Source organism: Pteropus vampyrus, unplaced genomic scaffold, assembly GCF_000151845.1.
Source record: "Pteropus vampyrus isolate Shadow unplaced genomic scaffold, Pvam_2.0 Scaffold1000002382, whole genome shotgun sequence".
Lineage (NCBI taxonomy): Eukaryota > Metazoa > Chordata > Mammalia > Chiroptera > Pteropodidae > Pteropus > Pteropus vampyrus.
In genome coordinates this window covers 22,413-29,919 of record NW_011916784.1, presented here as the reverse complement: position 1 = coordinate 29,919, position 7,507 = coordinate 22,413, and positions in this window count along the sequence as shown.

Sequence of the window (7,507 nt, the reverse complement as noted above, 5' to 3'; positions counted from 1 at the left end):
ATGAAGGCTGTATCATAGTACCACTAGGACTAGCGCACCAGAGACTGGATCAGCACTCTTGGCAGGAGAATTCAAGTAGCTAAGGGAATGTTTACTCCTCATTCTGACAGCTTAATGCAATGTGAGCTTACTGCACTGTACCAAAAGGGAAATGAAAGTCAAAAAGCATCTTTTTCTACATGCTTGATTTTTTCAGGAAACTGGACTTATAGAAAACCAAAGAAAATTATCCAACTTGGAATACTTTAAAATTAAAAAAAAAAAAATTAACTTCAGTTTAGAATTGTTGTAGTTATAAAAAAAGTTATAATGGTAATTCCTATATACTCCTCACACAGTTCCCCTTCTTAACATCTTTTATACCTCTGGTGCATTTGCCATAAGTAACTTTGATACATTATTAACTAAACACATTATTTTTCTGATTTCACTAGTTTTTCTCTAGTGTTTTTGTATTCCAGGATTTCATCCTGGATACCACATTACATTGAATTGTCATGGCTTCTTAGCTTCTACTGGTCCGTGACAATTTCTCATACCTTCCATGGTTTTGATTACCCAGACAGTTTTGAGGAGTCTTTGTCAAGTATTTTGTAGAATATCTCTCAATATGGGTTTCTATTATCTTTTTTATGATTGCACTGGTGTTACAGGGTTTTTGTAGGAAGACCACAGAATGAAGCTATTCTCATCCTATCAGTAGTATATGATGTCAATGTGAATGATCACTGATAATGCTAAACTTGATCACTTGGTTGGAGTAGTGTCCCTCAACTTAAAAGCAGGTAAAGCACCGTGCTTGCTACTTGGTAAAGATTTCTTTTATAAATTGTTTATCAAATTGTACATAAGATAAGATCAGATTTTTTACATGTTTCTGATTTTAATGTTGGAAAAAATATAAATAGAAAATAACAACACCCAGAATTTAAAAATAGCCTCAAGCCGATCCAGTTCAGAGTCCAAATTTTTGGTTTTTAGTGTTTATTAGAATATGAATGAATCGTTGCCCTTTTCTTTGTTCCCCAGGATTTAACTTTAGGATTTTATTTATCTTCACATCTCATTAGGAGAGAGGTATCCAATTCATAATACCTCTTAATCTTGGAGTTTAGAGCTTGAGTAAGGAAAGGATTGACAGAAATTTGTTTGCATTTTATAAGCCAATCAGCCCAGAGTTGATTATGTTAATGCAGAAAATGGAAGCAATACAAAAATGACCAGCCATGATAACTAAGAAATCTATGAGAGTAGGAGAAATAAATCAGTCTTAAGAGCTAGATGGGGTATCAAAAGCCAAATGCCTGCATAGAGTTTTTTAAAAGCATTGATAAATTTATGGTACTAATAAGATTTTAAAAGAATGGCTATGTTATCATTAGTTTGGGACATATGGGCCACTGGCAGTTGACATAATGAGATGGATACATATAAGATTATGAGCTGATGGTCAGTCCCAGATATTAGTGTAATAGTGAAACTATGGAAGGGTTATAAAGCAGCAAGAATTCCTAGTGAAGCAAGAATACATGAGCATATGTTATTACACACATACAATGCATATCATCAGACTTAAGTGTGGATGAAAATCTAATAGGAACTCATAAAATAACACCTCTGGGAGAGAACAAAGTTAATTGGAAGAAATGTGGCAAGCAGTTCTATTGATAAACAACGTGTTTCCAAACAGGCATGCATTTATCATAGAGGATAATAACCTGGGCTTCTGATCAAGATGGTGGAGTAGGTAAATGCTATGCTTTCCTCTTCTCACAACCACACCAAAATTACAACTAAACTGCAGAACAGTCATCATGGGGAGTTGCCTGAAGTCTAGCTGAACAGAAGTCTTTCAATTGGAAACATACAGAAAAGGCTACCTTGAGACTGGTAGTAAGGGTGGAGATATAGACCGGGCTGGTCGCACATTTGTGTGTGGCAGTTGAGAATTGGGAGGGATATCTCAGCTATGGAGGTCCCCTGAGAGGAGCATGAGGTCCTGGCCCCACACTGGGCTTCCCAGCCTAGGGTTCCAGTGCCAAGAAGAGAAGTCCTCATGTTTTCTGACTGTGAACACCAGTGAAGATTGTAGCTGAATGAAATAGAAGGTGAATGGAGTCATAGACATTCCTTTTAAGAGGCTTTGCTTGCAGAACTTATTTGCTAATGGACTCTGCATCAGCTCCAAGTCTGGGGCAGCAGATCGAAAGGCTCCAGGGACATAAGGAGAGGAAATGAGGTATCTAGCTTCAGTGAGGGGGCCAGAGGGACAGCTTTCTCAAGGCAGAAGTGCTGGTGGAGGCAACTATTTCTTCAGTGAGTCCTACCCATACCTGGTATGCACTTGCAGGTAGCCATTATGACTGAATTTCCATCAGTTTGGCTAACACTGGTCGATCCGCCCTGGTGATATCCTGATACCCTGCCTCACTGAACTTGCAGTCCCACTGAGCCACTTTCAGTAGCTTTTCCATACAAACGGCCTGCCTTGGTTCATGCTTCAGACTTTCCTAAAACTTCTCAAAGGATCTCAAAACCCAAACAGTATCTGGCCTCAGTGTACCTTGTAATTCTTGATGAACAGACCTAAGTCTGGCATTAGCAGCGCCTGCCTGGTTCATGGCTTGGCCACTTGATGTGCCCCTAAGCCTCGTGTGGGTGGTAGCCACCTACAAATTGCTTGGTGACTCTTGGCAGGTGGCCCTGGGTAGGGCATCGGCTACAGCTGAATGTGTCCTGCAGCTAGGCCTCGTGCAAGAGGCCACAGGGCCGGCACACCCAAGGGTTGGCTGTGGACCGAGTCTGAGCAGCACTTGGGGCTGCATCTGAACACAACACACATAATGGGCGGACCGGGTAGGCACTAGAGCCCTGGTAAAACAAATCCTTCTATGTGGGATTTGTCCCTCTGGCCCCCTCTTAAAAGGAATGTCTATGTGAGAACCGGCCAGTTCTCACAATGAATCAGCCTAAGGATCAATCCCTCTCAGTGATGTGCAAACAACAACCAAGGCTCACATACAATAAGAGACACACACAATCCATAGAAGGCACACAGCTGGAGCATCTGGCTCAGGTGACCAGGGAAGACTGTGCCACTGGGCCCCACACGACACTAACTATACAAGACCACTCTACTAAGACTGGGAGAAATAGCAGCCCTATCCAGTACATAGAAGGAAACACAGAGAAACAGCTGAAATGGAAAGACAAGCATCCCAAATGAAAGAACACAATAAAGCTCCAGAAAAAAAATGGTGACACAATCTAACATGCAGAATTCAAAACACTGGTTTTAATGATGCTTATTGAACTTAGAGAAAAGAATAGATGAATTCTGTGAGAACTTTAACAAAGAGATAGAATATAAAAATGGAGATAGAAAACATAAAAACCAGTCAGAAATGAACACTACAATAACTGAAATGAAGAATTCCTTAGGAGGAATCAATAATAGACTGGATGAGGCAGAGGACAGAATCAGCGATTTAGAAGATAAGGTAACATAAAACACCAAATTAGAATAGCAGCAAGAAGAGAATCCAAAATGGTATTTTAAGGGCTCTCTGGGACAAGACCAAGTGTACCAAATATCGCATCATAGAGGTACCAGAAGGAGAAGAGAGAGAGCAAGATTTGAAAACCTATTTGAAGAAATAATGATGGAAAACGTTCCTAACCTGGTGAAAGAAATAGCTATAAAAGCCCAGAAAGCACAGGGAGTACCAAAGAAGATGAACCCAAAGAGACCCACACCAAGGCACATCATCATTAAAATACCAAAGGCTAAAAATGAAGACAGAATTTTCAAAGCAGCAAGAGAAAGCAATTAGTTCCCTACAAGGGAACTCTCATAAGACTGTCAGCTGATTTCTCAACAGAAACTCTGCAGGCCAGAAGGCATTGGTACAAAATACTCAAATTGATGAAAAGCAAGGACCTATAGCCAAGATTACCCAGCCAAGCTATCATTTAAAATCAAATGACAGATCAAGAGCTTACCAGACAAGAAAAAGCTAAAGGGGTTCATCACCACCAAGCCAGTATTATAGGAAATGTTGGAGGGACCTCTTTAAGAAGAAGAAAAATATTAAAAATATAAATAAAGTAGCAATAACTACATTATCTATCAACAATTACTTTCAGTGTAAATGGATTAAATGCTCCAATCGAAAAATAGGGTGGCTGAATAAGAAAACAAGACCCTTACATATGCTGCTTACAAGACACTTCAAATTGAAAGACATACACATACTGAAAGTAAAAGGATGGAAAAAGATATTTCAGGAAAATGGAAACAAACAAAAGCTAGAGTGGCAATACTTATACCAGACAGAGTAGACTTTAAAACAAAGGCTATATAACAAGAGACAAAGAAGGACCTAGTAATCCTACTTCTGGGTATTTATCCAAACACACCCAAAAGACTACTTTGAAGGGACGTAAATCCATATGTTCTTGAAGCATTATTTACAATAGCCAAGATATGGAGGTAACCTGGGTGTCTATCAATAGCTGAATGGATCAAGAAGAGGTGGTACATATATACAATGGAATATTAATCGGCTATTAAAAAAGAATGAAATCTTGCCACCTGAAACAACATAGATGTACCTAGAAGGTATTTCACTGAGTGGAGTAAGTGAGACAGAGAGACATGCCATATGGTTTCACTGACATGTGGATCTAAAGAACAAAACATTTTGATGGTTGCCAGATGGGAGGGAGTTTGGGGGTGGGGTTGAAAAGGAGAAAGGATTAAAAAGTACAAATTGTTAGTTACAAAATAGTCATGGGGATCTAAAGTGAAGCCTAAGGAATATAGTAAGTAATATTGTAATAACTATATACGGTATCAGATGGATACTAGATTTTTGGAGTGATCACTTAGTAAGTTATATAAGTGTCTAATCACCATGTTATACACTTGAAACTAATATAATATTGTAAGCCAACTGTAGTTGAAAAAAAAGTTATTTTTAAAAAACAGCATAGGTAGAATGTAATCATGTCTCTATCATGATAAACAGGAATAAGACTTTATTGTTAGATTGCTCAGGAAAACATAACATTATTGGTGGCTAGAGAGCACAGCAAATCCAAGAGAAATAGAAAGCAACAAGTACACTGAGAAAATTGGCACAGAAAATAAGGGAAGGAACGAAAGAGATCACTGAATGAATAGCATAAAAAAAAAAAAGAACTAGGTTATGCACGTCTTATAGATACATAATTCGTTAGAAAGAAAAAGGTTACACATAAGAAAGTGCTTCAAGGTCTGAAACTATAGAACTGCCACATTCCAAATAATGTGGTGCACTAACAGTGACAGTTAAATAAGGTTAAATTGCTAAAGACTCAAAGTATCCCAAAGGGTAATAATTACAAATCTACAATTTTTTAAGGAAAAAAGGTACATTGCATCACTGTCAAAGGTTGCTTCACAGCAAGGGGTTTGGATGAGGGCCAGGCATGAGCTCCCATTTTCCTCTATTGTACAGACATGTGCACAGAGTACCCCAGAAGCCAAAACTTGATTCACTGCTGAGATTTCTTATACTGTGCTGGATACACAGACATATTCTTGCCATGTAACCAGCCCCATCAGAAGTCTCTGAAGGTCACATGAGAACTGGTGCAAATTATCAGCATTGTTATCAAACACTGCTGATAAGCTGTTAAAACCTGCCCCCAAACAGCTTGGTTCCATGGTTACAAAGCAACACTATTAGTCAATGTATTTCATTTCTTGAGTAACAAATAGTGATATACAGATACGTTAGCTCAGGCCTATTCCAGGTCCAATGGACTTAACCTTCACAGCATATGTCACCCTCATGATTTTTAGTCAAAGCCTTTTACAAAAAAAAAAACCCATTACTTTGGTTTGATAGCAGTCATTTGCCTTTCAATAGATCATCAAAGTACACATACAGATTTTGAAGAGTTGTAATAATCAGTGAAGGATTGTATAATTTAAAACCATCCTAGAACACGGGCACAAATTGTCTCATATTTTCATGATTTTACACTTTTCCTCTTTTCTTTTTGGCTTCCCTGACCTATAGTTGTCTACACTGTATAGTATATATCTGTTGAATAATTAAGAATCCTAATGAATTTGTGAAGATTTAAGTCTAAATCTTTAGACCTAGTTCTATTCCATATACATAATGTTTTGTGAAATGAGAACCATACAAGACAACCACATTGGTATCATTCCATAGTCATTGGGCTTTGATCTGCTCATTGATTGGGGCGGGGGGGGGACATGGATCAATCCTAGAAATATGCATATTAGCCTGCCCATTGCATAGCTCCTTCATTTCTTTAAAAGTAGAGGAAGTTTTGGCAGTCTTTTGCCCAAAAAGCATCTGAGTCTAAGTTAATAGGGCATTTTTCACTTGTTCTAAGCCTCTCTTAAGGCATCAATGTTATTTTAGATTATTTGCTTTTATAACAACAATTTATTGGTTCCTCTCCACCCAGCAACAATCTCACATTGCCCTCAATTACCATTAATTTTAAAATCAGTCTTCCCCCTTGATGTCAGTGATAGTGATGGTAGCAAGATGAAATGACCAGGGCTTCCTCTTTGGGCCATTTCCAGTCACATAGGGTTGTGTTGGATAAGTATAGAGAAACATGGCAATCCCACCCACAATGCAACAGAATATTTGAAAAGTCAGGCCTAACTTGATGAAATATGGAGAGATTATCCATCCCATCAATCCTTTTGAGATTCTTGCCATTAGTCAAAGTAATACACAAAGTTTGGTTTTGGAAGGTTCTAGACTCTTGGATCTTAATTTTAGCCCCATCATAAGGACTTCCAAATCTGATATTGAAATAGAAAATTGTTGTGAGGTAGGGATGAGTTATATGTGATATCCTTTTTCATCTCCTGTGCAATAGACTGAATGTGTCGCCCCCCAAAATCTACATTTTGAAGCCCTATTCTCCAATGTGATGGTATTTGAAGTGCGGGACCTTTGAATATTTATAATAATGAGCATTTATTAAACACGTATAAAACAGACTTTATACAAGGTACTGGGAATATATTCTGCCCATGTGGACCTTATAACCTTCCTGGAAAAACAGCAGCCATGTATGTTCTGGCTGTTGCTGTGAAAGATATAGTACTCTGAAATTTAATAGGATTTGTTATATTTTAGCACAACAATAATGGAATTAAATTAGAAGCTGTTAACAGAAAGATCGCTAGAATTTTCTCACATACTTGAAGACCAAGTAAAACATGTATAAACAACTCATGGGTAGGAATAGAGCCAAACAAAATATATTTTGACCTGAATGAAAATGAAAAAGCATTTCAGGATTAGTGGGAGCTGCTTCATTGAGTACGTAGAGGGATATTTATAGCACTAACAGATAATGTTAGAAAATAAGATTTCATTTTTTAACTTATTTTTATCTTTAGTTTTAAAACATTTTTATTATGATGACATTGGTTAACAAAATCCAGTAAGTTTCAGCTGTACAT